The following is a 22,655-nucleotide window of genomic DNA, read 5'->3' as shown; positions in this document are numbered from 1 at the left end:
TAATATCACATATATAATAGTTACCTCATGTTTGTATGACATGTTTAGTCACTGATTTTTAGTTAATACCTATTACGTATGTATGTTTTATTTTACTGTGCTGAACTACAACAGAGTGTGGGACCTGTGCTGGCTCACCAATTGTATATCAGCACCAACAACTTGCCAGACCATTGCCAAATGACTCAGACTCCAAAGACCAGGATGACAAATGTGAAGATGACAATGATGATGACATCAGATTGGGACCTGCACATATCATTGTTCTTCTTGTTCATTTTAGAAGATGTCCACCACCATACCAGGAAGATGATTTTTGGGGCCAGATATGGAACATAGTGCCAGATATCTTTCAGATGTAAATGAGGGACCTGATGGACAACTTCTTTCAGGACATGGCACAGACCATGCATGACCCCTTCTAGGAGATCACTAGAGAGATGTTTTGTAATGTTCTACCCCATAATGGTGGTCACTCAGGAAAATAAGTATTGTATATGTGATCCACTTTTGTAATTCTGCTCCCATGGTGTTTTCCATATCCAGCTATTAATGGAATAAGCACAATTGTACAGGCATCTCATATTGCTGTCATGCTTTTCTGGCATATGTCATGATGTACACTGCACATATAATGTCAAATGTGGGTTTATCTTGTTGCTGCTGCAGTTTGATACATATTACCAAATGACACCTGCTCTAACCACTATTATTTACAAGAACACACTGTCATCACTGTATATAGTGTTCCAGATAGGGAAGGCTGCTAGTTATTAAACCTGTGTGTGAATATACTCCTGTGCATGCAATGCAGCATAACATTGTTATGTCCATTAGTCTCTGGCCCTGAATATGACAGATATAGCTGTTAAAGTTAGCATAACATATGTGGGACGTGACTGTTCTGCTTGTGTTGTTCTGGTATATACTTCAATAGGATGATAACAACTCTTTTACTACATTATGTCCATTGCTCTCACGTAACACAGTGAGGTAGATCTAGTTTGTTTATTTGCACGTCATCCATGTACATGCATTGCACTAATTTCTGTATTGGTTGTCATTGTCTTGTGTCTGTTCAACAACATGACATGTCCTTGATTTGGTGATTTATTTAACATAGCTATGTAATGCTGTCATACTGGGTGGCATGTACTGGCAAATATTGTGCCATGTTGTATTACAGTATTGTGACTGGTATACATGAGCATGTATGTTTCACATACTGCATTGGCATTCACTTGCCTATTAGTAAACATACAAAGGTGATGCTTTGTTTAGCATCATTCATGACTCCCTTTTTTGTCCATATCTTGCATAGCTGTCTTTTCGATAATAGCTTATATTATGACATGCATGCACAGATTTGCATACATGCCCATGTGTATGCATTTGTGGTACACATGCACTGATTTACATGGATGTGCATGTGTATGACCATATTATGATCAACACACAACTGCCATTGTACTATGTGACTGGTTACAAGTACTTGTTCCATTTTTCTGCATTGTACTCATGTACACAGGACTGTCCTTATCAGTCCTTCATGTATACAGCACTACTTGTATCAAGAACTGTGATTGTGGCATCTGTTGTATTATGTTTGCATGGCAGTATATGATAACTACTTTGTTGTGTACCTCTGCAACTTGATATTTAACTGTTGCACATTACTGTGCTATTTGTGTCATTTGTACACAGACATGTTTATAGCCATCACCAATCCACTATGACCACATGTCATACATTGTCCATTTGCTTCAATGTACCTTGTGAGGACTTGAATTCCAACGTATGTTGTCTTGTGGACACATGCATATGTACTATATCTCCTTAGATAGAGTTGTCCTGCTTTATTCTGCATCTGCTTTCGGTGTTTCCCCACTGATGTAGGCCTGTGTTATCCATCTCCCTTACCGCTTATAGCTTTGGCCTACATGTTTCACATATACATGAAATGTGTTATGTGCATATTTGCCATCCTGTATGTTATCACTGTTGTCATGTTGGTGTATCAGTACAATGTTACCTTGTGCCACCATGTTGAGTATCATACACATGTAAGTATATGCACACAAGGCAGTGGCAATTGATTTGATTACATCACGTATGCATTCCCAAGGGATTTTGTGCTTCCTGTCTATGCACAGGCTTGCATTTCTTAACTGTCATTACTCATATATGTATCAGAATTTAGTTTATATTCCATGTAATTGGTGTAGGTATATGATGGACTGTCTTTCTGTTTGGGTCATGTTATTCTATTGCTTGTCACATCTACACATTGTGTACCTAACAACTCATCTGTTTTGCCTCTGGCATGGCATGTCTCTTTGACATATGGATCCCATTTCACATGTGTTTGTATGTGTTGTGTACATGTATTTGTTTATTACACAGCCCCACTAATATTTTACTGTGGTATTGCTGTTTGGTACTGTTTTCTTTTTTTGCATGCAGTGTTGGAAGTTCTAGTCTGGCTTCCACTGGTCTGCTCCTGCATTTGCTCATCCTTGCTATTGCTTGGCTTACAATTGCACTGCTGACAGTCTAGTGGATGATTATATTCAATATTAATTGTTTACTGCATTGAGGGCAATCCTCATTTATTGTCCTCTGACACACACCTACTATCAGTCTTACTTATTCTAGTGTGACTGTCACACAGTTTGCAACATCTAAGCAATGATATGCGCATTGGTACAGATACATTTTGCATTGCACCATTGCTGGTATGCATCTCTACCCTGTTTGTCAGTTTTTTTTCACCTACCTTGTATAGATTGCATATGTGCTGTCTTTGTACCTTACCTATCCTTCATGTAACCTTTTTCTGTCATATCTTGTGATATTTGCTATATGTTTATACCTGCTGTTTTGCCCTTCACCACTTTCAGTGTCTTTTCCATTACTTTGATTCTCCACAAAAAAAGACTCTATTCCCACCAAAAAAAAAAATTGCCAATTCCCCTGTGACTTTCCTCCCAGCCTCCCTATTCCATCATACCTCTTGTGTTCCTCTTCTTCACCCTCACTCCACATCTGCTTTTCTATCAGCCTGTTTCCTTGGGTGTATGTATTACTTATGTATCCCACATTTGCCCCTCACCTATTGTTAGCTATTGTTAGCCATGGTGAAGTGACCGTGATTCCCTTTCATCTTACTTAATACATTTTTTATTAGACATTTTACAGAATACATTAGATTCCTCAGATTGTGATGGGTGTATTTATATATGTCTGTCTATGAATTACAATGATATCTGTAATTGTTTGCAGATATTTGTCACTTTTCAGACATAATGACTGATGTACATTTTTTTTCTTTTAGTACTGTTGACCTCTTTCTGAAAGTTCCATTGAGCTTGTATAATTTTTCTAGATGTACATAGGTAATGCACATATGTATCTTACTTTATGAAAAAGTTTTCTTGACATACGGCTTTGACATGACAGCTTGTGGTTGCGGTGACCTCTCTGGTTATATCTGGTTTACACTGACTTAGTCTCCTTAGACTGAGGCATATTTGCATATTACTTGGCCAGCCACAATTTTTTAGTGGAACTCAGTGCACTCAACCAGATTCTGTGAACTTCACAGGGCTGTGGATGAAGGTAAGGCGGTGCATACAGCCTACCTCGATCTGGCCAAGGCCTTTGATATCATTCCTCACTCAGAAATTATTGATAAACTCACCAAACTAGACATCATCCCCTATATCACTAGGTGGGTTGCAAATTGGCTCACAGATAAAGCACACAGTGTGAAAGTAGTAGACTCCAAGTCAGACTGCTGACCAGTCACGAGTGGAGTCCCACAGGGATCGGTCGTGGGTCCTCTCCTGTTCAGCATCAACTTCTCAGAAGTCCAGGCCAACACAAAGGGACTCTGGCTGACCAAGTTCACAGATGACTGCAAGCTGGGAGCCATTATTAACTCCCCAACTGATGCAGACATCCTACAGAAAGGCCTCACTGAGACCAATGACTGGTGTTGAAACCATGGCTTTAAGCTTAATGCCAAACAATGTGTAATCAGCCCCTTTGATAGAATTCAGTTCTCACTAATTACCAAATTGATGGAAGCCCATTGAACACTGCAGGTGTTATAAAATATCTGGGGATGCAGGTTGACAGCAACCTCTCCTTCGACCATCACATTGCCACTGAGGTCAGAAAGTCCTTCTATGCGGCACATCTCATTACCAAGGGTTTCACATCCAGGAAGAAAGAAGTCATCGTTTCTCTACTCTTCCCTCATTAGACAATCATTGAGTATAATCCCCCATTTGGCATGTACCTCACTAGACACCTGCAACAGCTGGAGAGGCCACAGAAGTGTCTCATGAAAAGGATCCTAGGCATTAAACACATGTCCTACACAGACAGACTCAAAAGACTCCAGCTATTCTGTCTCATATCGCCTACTTAGAGGCAATATTTGTTTGACTTACAAAGCCATGTCTGACCCAGTTCTTTTAGAAATGCTACATCTAAAGAAATCCCAATCCCTCCACACAACATGCTCCAGAGACCTCAACCTCATTACCACAATCAACAGAACAGGAGGGACAGGTTCTTCACCCAGAGACTGCCCATGCTCTGGAGTAGACTTCCTATACATGTCAAGCAGAGCACCTCGCTGTCCCTCTTCAAGAGAAATCTTAATAAGTGGATGGGTAATAGAAATTTCTCCCCGGGGATCACTCCAGTGGATCTACTTGATAGACGCACTGGGAACTGACTTCGGGTGGCACGATGCCAGGGCACTTCTATTGGCTAGGCATGTAAAGGCTCCAGGGCCATTAGCCTGGTACACACCTATGAACCTAGTCTAGGCAATTGTCTTCTGATGAATTAATATGCATCAATATTATTTCAAAGTATTAAAACAAATCACAATGAATGTGTAAGACTCTCTTTAATAAAGAATGTGACACATTGTAGAACATAGAAATTTCAAGATTTTAAATGACGAATGTTCATTATAATGAGTTATAGTTGAGATGTATATTCCATGAGAATTAAGTTCTGTCTCATTTGTCATCAGCCAGATGAGTTTGCAGTGTCCCATTTACTTCTGCCTTGTTAAAATACCTGCCCCCCCAATGAGCTGGAGGTATTGCTAGTTTGGTGATCCTAGATTACAGGACTCTTTGATCAAATCCAGACAAGATAAACAATATAAAGAGACTACTTTCACTACCGTAAATATTGCCACAAGGATTGACTCTCGTCATCTTATTTTTAGACTCCATAAAGGGAGCTGTAGTAAGGGATCTGTCTCTGTATGAATCAGACCAAAATATAATGATCTTCTCAGGCTTTACACACAAAACAAACTAATTTTCTCAACTCAGTGTTTTGGATCACCTGAATATAATCCCACAAATGGACACATTCCCTCCACTTCACACACTTGGTCAGCTATTATTTTGAGAATTTTTAATTTCTTTAGATCACAAATTGTTCTTTTTTCTTCAAATAAAATATGGGAAAACATTGCAATAATAACTTAGATTTCCAGCAGGCAGGGATATTATGAGTTCTGTATGTTGTTTACAGAAACTAGCCATCTATTGCTGCTTCGATATATTGAGAATTCCAAACCCATTTTAACACCAGATATATTCAATTTATGATGTTAGATTCTAAACTGATGTTTTCTAAAGATAGTACAACAACTTTGTAACTTTCTCTACAATGCATACCATTTCATGTTAGGGAAATTGAAGAAAAACAAACAATTGAGGAGAGGACAGGACATCTTTAGGCAATTTTAGGTAAGTAGAAATGTAATTAATTAATTTTCTGATTTAAATATACAATGGGGCCACATTCACTTATACAAGTTCTTAAACATATAGGCTCAGAACCTGCATCATTTAAGACCTAAATACAGTCCTTAACAGCATCATTTCTCTGTTAACAAATAAAACACAATCTATACCTGACTGATATAAACATTTCAAAAATAGCTTTAAGGCAGTCTGACAGGTGCAGTGTGCAATCACCAGCAAAGGAGTTAACAGACATGATCATAGCTCATTGGAATACATCATACTGCACGGTGCTGCTTAATGCATATACTTAAGCCATCCACTTGAACAATAAAGAGAACTGGTCATGAAGGGCATCTCTGTTTGTCCCCCTAGTTAATGGCAAGGGAGAGAGCCACCATCAGAATGTGACAGCCTAGTAATGGGCTAGTGTAATAAGACCTTATATATGAACACAAGGGCTCCCCAAACCCTAAACCCATGACTTCCTAGTGCATCCATAAAAATCAAAGGCATTGTTGATATTAATAAACAAAATAGCTGAAGCTGTATTATTTGCAGTTCAGATTTACTGCATGAATAAAGATAATGCATTATTTTGCACTGCCTGGCCTCACTTTTTGTGAAATTTTTCTAGGTCAGTTGAACAGTTTAGGAACTAATTTCTTCAAATAAGCCCCATAAGATTTTCAGAAGCAATTCCACATGTATCTAGCAGCAAACTCTGAGCTTGAAATTCATGAAATTCTTCCACCAAGCTACTCTGAAGAATTTGGTATGATTAAAGAGCATTGTAGTAAACTGTATTCATGTGTGATTTGCAAAGGAATAGCAATATTAAGAAGACAGATTTCATCCGATGAGCAATGCACCTTATGTTGGCTTTATTTACATTATGACTATATGTGCACATATACAAGTCTGATTTCCAACAATTCTTCCTGTGTTCCATTCAAAAGTTTTTGGGGTCATTAAAGGGCATCATAACAAATGGTGCTTAAGTGTGACATGAGCATGAATTGCAAAATTGTAATTGACAAGACAGTAGCATTGATAGAGAACATTGCAGCACTGACAGATTTATATCCAATGTATGTTGGATTTGCTTTCATTATGGTTATATGTACAAATACACATACATATGCATTCACACAGATAAACATAAATATATAAAAAAATGCTTTATTTGAACATTACAGTGATTCACTTTTCTACACAGCTGCATAGATATGCAAATACTTATATATGAAACAGTTGTGTGACATACTATCAAGGACAGCTGTGGATGGCAAGCAACTTTCTGTGCTAAGAACACAACATAGTTAAGGATAACATACATGAAAAAATATGTATTAATATAGTCGGGACTTCTTTCAAAGCTTCAAGCCATCCTGCATGAGCGCTAGGATAGTTATCAGGTCACTCTTGCTGTACCCAACTGGTGTCCTCAAGACAAACAGAGAGAGGTTAATCACTTGCATTACACTGAACAACTTACTATCAGCAAGAGTAGGGCTGAGATCACACACACACACACACACACACACACACACACACACAAGCGCCTGGCGCTTGCGTGCAGCACACACACAACACACACACACACACACACACACACACACACACACACACACACACACACACACACACACACACACACACACACACACACACACACACACACAAAATTCATCCCAACCCCTGTAACCTCCATGGATTTGCAAAACATGTAGGACTTATCAATAAAGTGTGTATAATTACATAAATATAGACTTTGTATTTATGTCTAAAATATCACAGATAGATTACCATTGACTATGGTTACAGCTGCATGCATGTAAAGCTACTAGCTGTTTGTGTGCCATATTATGAGCAGTATAAGCATGTGTCTACAGTATTGAACAGTGTACCATGTAAAGCAATGTGCAACAAGTTATAGGGTCTTAGGCATGCTAAAACTGTGAAGGATTTTGAAATTGTAACTAAAAAACTCACACATCCCTCAGAAGCTATACCACCTTTCATCACATACTTTCATGCTAAGCTTTGCAATGCTGGTAAAATGTAGTTATATGAATACTTAGAGAAAAGTTTATGTTATTGCATAACAGCAAACACATGCTACATAATGTATTGATAGCAGTGGCATATACAGGTAATATAATTATGTTAAATATGCATTATGCTTACCAGATAGTGTAGCAACAACAAATGCAATGGATGTTAAAGCTTTATAATTTGTTCTGTGTAGATGTTTTATTGATTTATTTATTTATTTTTTGATGTGGATTAGTTGTTCGCATACTTAATTAAGGTACCCATTTATTAGGGGTTAGGATTAGGAGAATACTGTATTAATGTATTATCCTTCATGCACTAATTATTGCAGAAAAGCTGCATTCCTCATTTACTGTGTTACTTTAGTTCTTTATCTGCCTTGTAAACTCCCTCTCCATTTGCTGGGCTTAGTCCTTTTTGTGACATTTTAACTCAAGTTTTTTTCGCAGGTAGTTCAAAGTAAAGATAGCATAATTCACACATCAATTTAGACTGCCTATATCTGGATAGAAAGTTGCATCAGAGATGTACTCAGCTATTCTTTGGATATTACCCACAAATCATTGTCAGATACATGTATTATACACGATCTATTAACATAATTGTATGCTATTGTATATTCACAGTATACTTTTATACCACTATTCTGGAATACAGTATATTATGTTCACACTTAGAAGCATAAAATGTTGCCACAAATGAATATTGTATGTAAAAAATATAAGTGCAACTTAAAAAAAGTCCAGTTCTTATTCTGAAGAGCTTTGCAGTTATGTTTTCTCTTCTGACAAGGTGTGTAAATGGCTTTGGTGGAAAGCAACATAGGGAATTCAGAGTAGGTAAAGAATAACTTCTGAACATGTGAATGACTACAACCTTGAACTAACCAACAATGACATACATAGAATAAACTAACACATTACTTATCATGGCATCAAAGCAAAAATAGATTCACAGCTTCCACAATACTTATTTAAGGATTTTAATAAGCATTTTACATATGATGATTACAAGATATAACCATACCATATGTGGATACTATATTGTACCTACCCTTGTACATACCCAAGATGGGAATACACAGTGCTGTAGATGACTGATATTATAAGAACATTATTATATCTATGTAACAAAGACTCTTGTATAATATGAAAATTAATAGTAGTGACTTCTCTAAGCTGCTTGCCGATATAGCAATACCCCACGGCTGTGTGTGAGTATTGCTGGATTTACCCATGGTTGGTCTTGTTTAGTCATGAGGGCAAAGCCCTTGTAACAAAACAGAGCCAACAGTGGGTAAATACAGCATTAGCTACACACAGCCATGGGTTATTGCTATTATATAATGATATTATCTAGGAAAAAAATTACTTTTCTTAAATAATGCCTTTGTATAATGATGCCATGGTGATCTTCCTATTTTTTGGTTTTCCTGATGTACTGTGAATGCGTATGGGACTTACTTTCCCACACTTATGCAGTACATCAGTGCTTTAGAAAGGAAACAGTGGAGAAAGGAAGATCTCTGTTCCTTTTTTTAATTAATAAAAAAAAATTGAAATCTGGAACTTTTCAGACGTACGACAGAGGCAGGACAGAGAAAATACAAGAATAATCAGGTACATTTCTTTAGTTTTGTATAATGTACCTAATTTTCCTTGTATTTTTTCCTATCCCATCTCTCTTGTACCTGTTTAGATTTCAAAGTTTATTTATTTATTTTTAATTAAGATAACTGGAAAGCTCTGCACAATGGACATGCTGGTTTGGCTGACCAATCACTCTGTATATTTTGAATGCTAATTGTCAGTCATTGTATAATAGAACATTTATTACGATTTCAAAGTCTCACTGTTGATTATTATTTCAGAATCTCATGATTAGGTTGTTTCCCCTATATACTTACATGACTTTTGGTCAAAGATCATCAGCATATTGTATTACAGTATTACTTCCCATAAGCCACATCATAACATTGATCATAATCAGGGAAAGCATAGCTGTTGTACATGCTCCACGGAGTCATGCACTAGTGACAACTAGTCGCATCCAACAGCAACAACATAAATGCATTAGCAACATACAGCTTGCATCTACCTTATGATGCACACAAGAGTATGTCAAACCCCAAATGCCTTATTCAAGTAACAACATACACTTAAAACAAGAAAGAAACGCCCATACAACCTATTATTTTACATATTCATAATATTCTCTGTGGTTGCTAATTTTTTTTGTGTAAACATAATGTAGGTTGAATATCTTTCATTTTACCTGTGTATGCCAATACTAGGTTGCACCGAGCATCACATCTCTCCTGTTCTGTAATCCTATATCCTTTTCTATAATTATGCAACAAGTATTCATGGATACCTGGGTAATATGCATTCCATATCTGCTTAGTTCCTTAAATTTAACTAGCATGACAGAGCCTTTTATAAAAGTATGAGATCCAGGTTAGTGTAGCTACTAGCATTGCCTAGAAGTAGCAGGTTACCATATTGTTATAGTTTACCTATGCGCATAGTAATTGCATTACTAAAGTGTCTGAAACAATATCAACTGTCTGTTACACATTACATTATACTGTTTAATAGTTCACACACTTATGGTCGCACTGCTCGGACTCCCACATATTAAGAGATATCAGATGTATAAGTATCAGTTTATAATTATACTGCACTGTACTTAACCCAGACACTTCTGTAACTGTGCTCATCTCTCACACTGATTATAAGTTCTGATTCATGCATGTTTATCTACTGGAATTTTCATTTATATATGTATGTATTTATTTATCCATTTAGTTTGTAAGAGATATCAGATGTATTCGTATCAGTATATAACTATACTGCACTGTACTTATCCCAGACACTTCTGTAATTGTGCTCAACCGTCACACTGATAATAAGTTCTGATTCATGCATGTTTATCTACTGGACTTTTAATTTATATATGTATTTATGTATTTATTTATCAATTCATAAGTTCAAAGGTTAGTATGTATAATATGTATGTATATGTATTTATGTATTTATTTATCAATTTACTTTGTAAGTGGTGGTACTCCGAAATGTCATGACCTTTAAGGAAGTATGGTTCTCCTGAGCCCTCATTTCTATCATACCTGAGTTATATAGCATCACCCAAGTATTTTACCCTCCCCAATTTAGGATCTTTGGCTGGTATGGACTGTGAAGACAAGGTGTTGGAAAAATGTGAGATTGAAAGCCAACATTACTGCTCAGAGAGGATAATGACATAGTACTGCGAGGCTCAACCATATTTATGGTGGTGACATTCAGAAGAGCATTGTGACCTGTTAAGCATGATCATTTTCTATAGGTGAGTCCACACTCCTACTAAAGTCATGGCTGCATATTCTCTTAATCTAGACATGGTTTACAGCTTCACTGAGGCTTCATGAATGTCCTGCTTCACACCAACATTATCATTCAGATGCTTCTTTTGAAGAGAGAGGAGCATGAATAGCCTCACCATTCCTCCTTTCATCATAACTTATTACAGGTCCTTGGGACACTAATTGAAACCAGCCTGCCTGGGTCCTGTTAAAGATATCAGCCCTCTATGTTAACAGACATGGCTTCCTCTAAAATATTATTGGATTTTGGCACATGCTTTTGGACATAACAAGGGTTAACAGATATTTTCCCTGTGTGCTATTAGGTTCATAGGTTAGTACTAGGCTAACTGCCCTTGCGAGCCATTTAAATCCTAGCTAATTATCCCTTGTGAGATTCAAACCCTGTACCTTGAGTTTGTAAGGCAAACACCTTAACCATTAGGCTACCCTCCCAATCCCAGAAATTTTGAAATATGGCAAACTAATGAGGTTCATTATTGATACATGATGCAAAATGTCATACAAGTCTGTAGTATTCAGATATTTTCATATATATGGGATTATGTATTAAATAGTATAACTGCCTGATACCAAGGTGTGCCCACTTGTGGAAAATTACATCAGTTGTACTGTATCACTTTTTAGGTCTGTGTTGAATATGTACATGTTAATTGTGCCCCTGCCATGCTTGTTGAAGTTGAAGACTTGCAGGAAAATTGCTATCTGTACATTATGTTATTGCTTACATTTATGAGGCTTCCTTTGGAAACCAATAATGCTTGTTGTGGGCAATGTTTGTGGACTCTTATGCATATTTTCCCACAAATGTATGTTGTTCAATGGTATGTCACATTCTTAGCATAGAAAGTTGTTTACTGTCCACAGCTGTCCATGGCAGCCATGACAGTATTCTGCCTAGTCACCACAATAAGAAGTAGCTGCATTCCTTATTGGCTGTATACAAAAAAGGAATCAATGTAAGTTCATTCAGAACAGGTCGTCATTCTCTTTGTATACATATTGTAATTCTGCCTTTGTGTATATACAGGCATAAGGCATGCAGACAGATAGATTGTTCAGCAAATGACTGTCAATAAGAATGAAGTTAATACTTATAGACAACTCCATTTTCCTTCTTGAAACCTGCTATCTGAACTTGAATGATGGTGTTCTGGCAAGACTATTCTTAAACATGCTGTATTGCGTGTTATTTTGTTAGTCTGTTCCTGACCCTTCCTGTACTGATCAACAAGTCCTTAACAAAAGTCTTGAATGTCTCCCATTTAGAAGTCACTAAGCAATCAAGTTGGTAAATTGTGTTGTATCTTTTCCTTCTTAAGACAAGAGGGTCCATTTTCAACTTTTCTTCTTCTGTCATTAACATACAAGCTAGTAATTTCTAAAACTGCAATATATTCAGGAAATACTGAGACTATATAATCTATCCATTCATTGCATTAAAATAACTACACTTCATATAAGTCAATAATATGACTGAATATTCTCATCCATTGTAGAGGTCAATTATGTAGAATCATCTAGGCTTAGGTGCCTCGTACATCAAGGATCTATGAAATAAATCTTTTTTTTTTTAATTATAGATCTTTACCTGCATAACTTCACTGCAGTCCTCCCATAACAATGGGATATTTCCTCTATCCAGAATATCCCCAGCTATCCAAAACCTGAAAAATATGAAAATCTTAAGCACTGCTTTGACACTTAGGTTAAACTATGTTAATATATTATTTTATTATGTTTAGTACCACCATACTTTCTTACTGAATATTATAGCTGGCTACATTGTAATATTATGTGTGTGTGTGTGTGTGTGTGTGTGTGTGTGTGTGTGTGTGTGTGTGTGTGTGTTCCATTTTATCTTGGCTTCATTTTGTCCGCTTCATTTTGTCCTGTACTGCAATGCTTTCTTGTTATACATGATAGCTTCTTGCATTTTAATAAGTTTCATTTTCTTTGTATTTCTTCTTACCTCATTGTCTATATTTTTACTCCTAAGCTGAGACTACAAATGGTCAATAATGACCAGCGGTCTATCCTGTCAGCAAAAAATAAACAGACTCAGTCAAAATGTAAGTATTCTCTGCATTTGGACCAAAGAAATTCTCTTAGAGTACTAGGATTTCTGCTGTCTGTACCTTTGTGACATTCTACCAATCTATATTATTTACTACTTCTAATTTCCATCACCACAAATCCATTCTGTAAAGAGTAACGAGTCCACATTTTAGCCAAAGAGATGAGGCCATGGATCTTCACTCCCTACACAGATTTAGAAAACTGGATTTTTTTTTTCTTTAACTAAGTCCCATAATTTCACCATCTGCACATGAATTTGCTTAAGCTTAGGGGAAAAAAAAACAGCTTTCCTCTTCAATGGAACATTAAAGTAATTCACATTCTAGAGGGATGATTTCAGGAAGATATTTTCAATGGTATCCTTATTGTTAATGACATGGTTTGTATCTGCTGATGACTTGTAGATATAGGACTCAAATGGAAGAGATAAAATGTTCATAACCATAATTTAACTGCAGTAAACATATATGAAAACTGGTTCCTAAATTTTAGGTAGTCACACAACATTAACCAGAAACCAGGACACGAACTTAAAACAAATGAACAGCATGGAGAAAGTAAGCCCAACACAACCAAAATGACCGCTGGATAGTCCTCCACAAAAAAAAATATTGTTTTAATGCTTTCGTCAGAGTTGCATCAATGACTTCATCAGAAACACTCCACAAAATTTTACACAAGTTAAAAAACTTTTCAAAAAAAAATCACATTAAAAAATAACCAATCAAAAACTACGCAATTAAAAAGAAATTAAGCTAAAGACACAAGCCCAAATGCTATGAAGCAAATATCTTAAACACATATGCAAACCAAAATACATATTCAAACCAAGGTATATTTACTAAGGTATGTTACCCACATAATCAGAGTAAAAATAATAAAAATAAAAATTTGATGAGTAAAAAGAATGAACTCACATTTCTAAAGACTTTAAGTATGCAACTGATGGATACATTCTCATTCAAACCAGGGGCAGTGTGTGCATTTAATTTCACTTGCCAAAGAAACTCCTTATATTCTAACACAAGTTTCAAAGGACCCCGACAAAGATCTTTCCTTACCAAGTCAATACCCAAAAACATAAAATGATGGTCAGGGAACTTAGAAAGGTGCTTAGCCAATGCATTGTTAATATTGTTTTTCCTAATATCTAGGGTGTGTTCATAAATCCATTCACAAAACGTTCTCTTAGTCTTACCAATGTAAAAGAGGTGCATTTTTCACAAACTGCAGCATAAACTACATCAGAAGTGTTGCAGTCAAAGTGGAAAAAAGGCTTAATATTTATGTTATTTAACTTTATGTTGTCACATACTTTCACAAAAGAACACTGCCTACAATTCCACATTTATATGTACCTGGTTTTCTATTAGGTTGAATAGAATTAGAAGAAAAAAAGGAGCCAGCAAACAGTGACTGGAGAAATAAAACTGTATTAGATAAACATATCAACAGCAAAATACAAACCGGTTTCGGCTGGAAAAACACAGCCTTCCTCAGTATATAGAATAGAATTAGAAGCATCCTCCAGATACTGTTTGATAGTCTTTCCTTTCTTATAAACTATATGTGGAAGTGCACCCAAAATATCAATGTAACCTTCAAAACAAGCAAAAATGTTCAATTTGTTTTCCAGAATTTCTTTTAGATACTCTGCCGGAGCATCATAAACCATTAAAAATGCCCTATGAAAGTCTTTATCCACATCTCCTTTATTTCTAAAACAAAGGTCATTCCCCCTTTCATCTTCAATTCTCAACATAGGTTGAAACCACTCCCAACTCGTTTTTGCCTCAACTTCCTGTTGAACTTTATGTATCATACTAACAAGGTTCCCCCTGGTGATGAACATATCTACTAAACAGATCACTTGACTTTGATATGTTTGTTCATCAGACACCAATCTTGCCAATCACACAAAATGACCTTTAATTACAGCTTTCATAGGTTCATAGGTTCATAGGTAGGTACTAGGCTATCTGCCCGAAGGCATTTATATGCCTAGCTGGAATGTGTTGGCTTTCGATTAGTTCCCTGTGCCTTTGTCCAGCAGAACCATTGAAGTGATCCCTGGGGTAAACTTTATGTTTCCCATCCACTCGTCAAGGTTTCTCTTGAAGAGAGTTAGCAAGAAGCTCTGCCTAATGCAGATTGGAATCTTGTTCCAGAGCATGGGAAGTCTCTGGGACAGAAATCTATTCCTCCAGCATGTCCTATTTATTGTTGTGGTGAAGTTTAGATCCCTGGAGCGTGTGGCTCAAGGGGACATGGTTTTCTTTAGGTGGAGCATGTCCATCAATTCTGGTTTGGACATGGCCTTGTATGTCAGGCAGAGATCACCTCTGAGTAGGTGGTATGTAACCGAGTACAGCTGAAGTTTCTTCAGTCGAGCTGCATAGGGCATCTGCTTGAGGCCAGTGATCCTCTTGATGAGGTACTTCTGTGGTCTTTCCAGTTGTTGCAGGTGTCATGTAAGGTACATCCCAAATGGGGCATTGTACTCTATGATGGGTCTGATGAGTGATGCGTAGAGTGGCCCAATGACCTCTTTCGATCTGGATGCAAACCCTTTTGTGATTAGGTGGGCCACATAGAAGGATTTTCTAACCACTTTGGCAATGTGATTATCAAAGTAGAGGTTACTATCTACTCAGGTCCCCCGATCCCTTATTACGTCTTCCATATTTAGGGGGCTACCACCTATGTGGTAGTTTGTGGGTACTTTGTTTTTTCCAAAGGGGATGACCATGCACTTTTAAGCATTTAGCTTGAGGCCATGGTTTTGTCACCAGGTATCTGTCTCAGTGAGACCCTTTTAGAGGATGTCTGTGTCAGCTGGAGAGTCAGTTATAGTCCCTAGTTTGCAGTCGTCTGTGAACTTGGTCAGCCAGAGTCCTCCTGTGCTTGCTTGTACCTCTGAAAAGTATATGCCGAACAGGAGGGGTACTAGGACTGAGCCCTTGGGAACACCACTTGTAACTGGTTTAGAGTCAGACCTAGCTACCACAACTCTTACCATGTGAGTTCTGTCCGTGAGCCAGTTGGCAACCCATCTCGTGACATAGCGGTTTATGTTCAGGCCGGTGAGCTTGTCTATAATACCTGAGTGGGGAATGGTGTCGAAGGCCATTGCGAGGTCTAGGTAGGCTGTGTGGACCACCTTTCTCCTCATCTATAGCCTTGGTATCTGTCTCAAAGAAGTCCACCAGGTTTAGGAGGCATGATCTGCCCTTAACAATGGCAAACTGGGTAGGGTCCAGTGTTTGAAGGTTTCCAGTGTCTCTGTTAATGAGATCCATGATGATGCACTCCATAGCTTTGCAGACCAAGCAAGTCAGGCTTATAGGGCAATAGTTCCCAAGGTCCGTTGTAGCTCCACCTTTGGAATAACCATTGCTGTGCACCACTCTGTGGCACATAGCCTGTGGAGAGGCTGAGTTTAAACAGTGTGTTTAGATGAGGAATTAGTTCATCTTTGGGCTCATATAGGATGCAGCCTGGGACACTGTCCTGTCCCATTGATGCTGTGTTTTTGGCTTTGGAGAGGGCTGTTTTAACCTGAGTGTCTGTGATTTCAGTTGCACGACATTCTTCTGGTATAGTTATGGGCCCTTTTGGGGGTGAGAGGGGGGTGAAGTTTGCACTGAACTTGTCTGCCAGGATGTTGGCTATATCGGTCGGTTCTGTGTATTTTGTGCCATTCTGCACTAACTCTGAGCAGATCTGAGAATTGCCATTTGACATAGCTAAAGAATGCATTGTTGTTATCTTTGGAGTCCATGGCAATTTTTCTTTCGAAGCTAGCCTTGGATGATTTTATGCGGGAACGTAGTTTCTTGCTGATACTGATCAGGGATGTCTTCCCTTCTTGGGATTTTACTCTTAATGTACTATTTTCCTCCTTCTGTTGTGTAGCTTGTTTATTGGAGGTGTCCACCAAACTGATTTCCTTTTCTTGGAGGAGTGAGTCTTGGTTTTGCTTGGGATAGCATGATCCATGCATTCTTGTAGGTGCCCGTAGAGTGCATTAGTAAAGGATTTTGCAGCTTGGACAGCGTTATCCTTTAGCATGGTGGCTTTGAAACTTCCCACATCGGTCTTAAGTAATGTGAAGTTTGTTTTTGAAAAGTTTTTCACGGTGGTTTCTTTGACCGTGGGTGGAGGTGGAATGTGGATATCCAGAGTGATTAGTTTATGGTCGGATCTATCCAGCAAGGGGTTGACCTCCAGTGTGGAACACCGGTCGCATATGTTGGTGATGACCAAGTCCAATATGTTGTCAGCTCTTGTGGGGGTGTTGACCAGTTGATCCAGGGCGTTTGAGTTTATAAATTCTAGGAAATGTTGGGCAAAGGAGTTTGTACTTGAGTAGTTCTCCCAGTTAATTTTTGGGTAATTGAAATCACCCAATATCAGGGTGTTTGGTAGACCTTTATGTTTCCCAGTGTTTCCAGGAATGCTGAGTGGGGGTCCTGGGACATGGTGGCTGATCTGTAGCAAGCTATAACTTGAATAGCAGTTTTGCCCATTGTTAGCTGCATGTGGGTGATCTCTGAAGCATCATGCTGTGCCACTAACCTGGAGGTGTGGGTATCCTTGATGAATATGGATACTCCCCCACCTTTTGTATTTTGGTCCAGGTTTTGTGGCCGAAATGTATGGTATGAGTTGTAGCCTGGTAGTGCTGGGGTGTCCTCTGGAGCCTTAAACCAGGTTTCAGTTACTGCACATATATCAATTTTCTCTATACTGAGGAGTGCCTCAAGTGCGTGCATTTTGAGGTTTAGACTTCTGGCATTGAGTAGCATTACTCTCAGGTTTTTGTTACTTGTGCTATTTATGGTGGTGGGTTTGTCTTTTGAGGCTTGCCTAAAAAAGGCACTATGGGGGTGGCAAGAGCCTTGGCCAGTATTTGAAAGCCTAAGGGTGACAGGTGCAAGTCGTCTCTAGTGAAGCAGCGTGGCTTGTCGAGCATGTCATCCCAGGCTGACAGACACTGGACCCCCTTTGAATGACACCAGAAGCTTAGCCAATTGTTGAAATTAATAATTTTTTCTCTATACCATGGTATCATTCTTGGTGAGGGCAGAATGCTACTCAGGGTCAGGGTAATACCGGCCTGGGCTACATGATCAAAGAGCTCCTCCGTGTCTCTTTCATGTAGTCCAGTGAGGTACGTCTCAGGTCATACACACCAACATGGACAATGACAGAGCCATATTTGTACTTGTTCTGGAGTGACCTGAGTGCTTGTGTTATGTTGCAGATCCTGGCACCTGACAGGCAGCTAACAGTAACCTTCTCCTTGTTCAGCCTAGTGAGTGGGACGTCAGTGTGCCTGACTATAGAGTCAACTATTACTAGTGTGCTGGGTATGTTATTTTGCCTTAAGGGCTGTGATTGTGTGGCACTCTGGTTTTGTGAAGTACGTGTTTCATGGTTTGTGTTGGGGGATGGAGGTTGCTTGGATGTCTGCTTTGGAGGTCTCTGTTGCTTTTGCAGATTTTTATTTAAGCCTCCGAGTATGTTTTCATGAATTTATGTGTGTTTCTTGCCAGTGCTGGTTTCATAGGTCTATGTGTGACTGGTGCTGTGATGCAAGTAATTCCCTTCTCCTCTTGACTGCCTGGTCCAGTCTTGGGTTGAGAGAGCTTAGCCTCCAGTTTGGCTGTATAATTGCATCTCTCACATGTATTAGTGTTTGGTGGAAGGAGGAGAGGGTTGTCTGTGTACATGAGGCAATTGTAACAGTTGGACCTTAGAGTACACCTGAAACTGCCCTTTGGACATGCCTGGATAGGTACAGTGAACTGTTTTACAGATTGGCTGGTAAGGTCAAATAGTGAGCCTTGTCCTTCTCTACAGTATAGGGAGTTCTAGTGCTAAGGTTTATTAGTGCTTGCTATGAGTTTTGAGCAAGTGCCGGGATGAGAAGTGAATGGTTTGAGTACCTAAGCTGAAAGTTTGTCTAGTCCCAAGAGAAAAATTGAAGGGTATACTTTGTGGAGCCGGGAATAGTTATACGTTAGCTAACCGGCACTGCCCAGTGCGCAAAACCTTGCAAATGCAGGTTTTATAGCAGGGAAATAAAAGAGATAGAAACTAGCCCAAAATGGCTAATAAACTACTAATTTCTGGGCTGAAACCACTCCTCCAGAGACAGATAGGATGTGCAAAGCTCCCTTTCTCACAGTGAACAGAGAACCTTCCTTCTATCCAAGTAAAGTATGGGCAAACACAGAAACTTGTAATACAGCCCTGAATTCAGCACTAACCTGAAAACTGGACTATACTAGCTTAGAAAGGTGGGAAAACAAGTATATGTATATATATATTTTTTTTTTTTTTTTTTTTTGTGGTGCACTGGATGGTTACTAGTAAAGTGCAAGATGCTGTTATAATAAGTAGGTTTTCCATAAAGGTTACTGTTGTATCTACCCAAATTAACATCTTTGGTAATGTCCACATCCAGGTAATGGATTTTCTCTTCATGAAAAGAGTGGATAAGGTTTAAAAAAGAGGTGGTGTTGTTTAACTGGGAAACAAACAGTTTAAAATAACTGGATGAAAATTTCCTAATAAAAAAAGATCATCCAAGTACCTTAAAAAAATTCTCAAGGAGGTGGTGTGAGTTGTTCAAAAAGAAATTTCATAATAATGTTTTCAAAAATGGGGGCACAAGCTGCCCACATCCATCACCTTTCCTTTTCAGAAAGTATTGGCCATCAAGGTATGCAAAGTTGTATTTTAGAACCAACTCCATTAGGGTAACAAGGACACTTGCCTCATTGTTACTCAACTGGGTGGATTCAAATAGAATGTCCTGAAACTACTGTAAACCAACATTGTGGGGGATTACGTTGAATAAATGAATAACGTCAACTGTTGCAAATGCAAATTTTTTAACGAACTTAGCCTTCCTTAGTTTCAACAAAAAAAAATCCCAAGAATCAAGACATATATGACACCACCCATTGAATACTTTCTTCAATTTAACATCAATGTATTTAGCTATTGGGTGGGTTTTAGACTTAGTGGCATTGACTATAGGTCTCATTTGGGGATCATTGAGATCCTTGTGAATTTTAGGTAGTCCAAATATAGAAGGGACCACCAGGTACTGACAGTGCAAGAACAACCATTCATCATAATTTGTATCCCCCTGGTCTAATAGGTCTTGCAAGGTAAAGTCAATCTTTAAATAAGAAATGTTGATATAATTGAAAGATGTCTCCACATAGTAATCACTATCAAACAAAAAAGCATGCATCTTGTCCAAATAGGAAACATTATCCATAACTACCACCCCACCTCCCTTATCAGGTTTCACATTTTTAACAATCTAAATTCTAATAAAGACAAATGTGAATCAATACTAGGTTTGTGTTGATGCCACAATGTTCTAATATCAAACTCATCAAATCATTTTTTTCAAAACGTATCAGGGGTAGTGCAAGTGGGGGGTTAAAAGTACTGCTTCTCTTCATGATATCAAGATCACATTTCATCAATGTATCCTTAAAATACATTTTCAAATTAAGTTTCCTCAAATAAATTTTAAAATCTATTAAACATCTTTCAACAGTTGTAGATCTTCCAAGGACAAAGTTAAAACCCTTGGATAGCAAAGTGGCATGCTGCACCCCTAACGTATAACCACTAAAATTATAGACTTTAAAGTCATCCTTAAGAGTTGTAAGCAATTAGAGGTAAAGCATTATCATAAACTGAATTAGAATCTTTAATTGCATTTACACCATAATCAGAACTATGAACACTAACATGCATGGTAGTGTTAACATTAGGATAACTAACAAACTCATCAATACTGTTACATTCAGTGTTAAAAACATCAACATTCCCAAAAAACTGTTGTTTTTAATGGTATCCATAGTGTCAGTATTCAAATAATTCAAAGTTGACGTTAACGGTTCAAAGCAAATGAAAGTGCAACTTGCGTTGTTTTTAGCCATTACTGCATCATTACCCAAAATATTAACATTCAAATCTAGAGAGAGAGTCTCCATAAGTGAATCATTTACAAACTCATTGCCACTGTCAGTGGCATCAAACATATAGCCACAGAACTTGCACTGCACTGATGAGATTCCTATGACACTGCAAAGTACATTAATAAAGATGTAAAGTTAGTGTACAATCCTACGAATTACATAAATGATGGTCTCAAAATATGATATCACCCCACCAGTTTTGATATTTTTAATGTTCAGAAAAGGGCTAAACTAAAATTATTATCTCTAGTTTTCTCTCCAAGAGCTGGAATCTTAACTTATTAACACCTATTTGGTATGGAATGTTACACCTCTTTCCGGCTATATACATCTTGCATTCCAAAGCATTTGCTGAAAAATAAAATTAAAAAGCATGAGATAAACAAATATAACTATTTTGTGAGCAATAAAAGCTGTTGAAACTGTACACATGTTATCAGTAAGAAACATTCTTTACAGTTATAATTCTCAGTGCATGCATAGTCTTTTCCTAAATTCTGTAAATAAGCAATAATCTACAACTGAGCATGGGTATATCAAGATTTACCCACAGATGGTTCATCAGAGTGATCAACCAAAGCTAATTGTGATTAAATCCTGATATACACACACCCAAGCTAATTGTGATTAAATCCTGATATACACACACCCACTAATGGATTATTGCTGTTAAACAATGACATTATTTAAGAAAGAAATTTCTTACCTTTCTTAAATAATCTCTTTCTACAATGGTGCTGTAGTGTTCCTCCATGTTTTTCCTTGTTTATTGATGTACTGTACATCCACATGAGACTTGCATTCTCGTACAGCATAGGATAAACAATGGAGAAGACAAAATATCCCATTGCTGTTTTTTTTTTTTTTAACTGCCAAGATTTTCCGAGAGATAGTGCAGAAATGCAAAGAAAATCTGGTACATTTCCGAACAATTTTGCAGAATGTACATACTTTTTACTCTGTCCTGCATCTTATACAAATAGCACATCTGGCCTCTCACTGGTACTTCAGCAGCTTGGCTCTTTTTCTCTTAGTATGATCAATTTACAACTGGCACACTGGTTGGCTGTCCAATCAGCCTGCTCAGTTTTGAATAGTAATGAGACGTCATTGTAGAATATGATACACACAAACACCAAATTATACTTTTTCTAAAATTTCACAAACTATTCATATCTTGAAAACTATTGTTAGAATAATTTTATTAATCAGAAATAACCTTTCACAAGACAAGAAACTCTTCTATAAGTGCATATTTATAGCGATATTTAAAAAAAAAACATGAAAACATAAGTTTAATTGTATAATTAGCAATACAAATAATAATGGATATCTCTCAAG

The sequence above is a fragment of the Protopterus annectens genome, chromosome 5.part0 (genome assembly GCF_019279795.1).
Source record: "Protopterus annectens isolate FY-2018-M chromosome 5.part0, PAN1.0, whole genome shotgun sequence".
Taxonomy (NCBI): Eukaryota; Metazoa; Chordata; order Ceratodontiformes; family Protopteridae; genus Protopterus; species Protopterus annectens.
Note: the sequence above shows the minus strand (reverse complement) of the source record.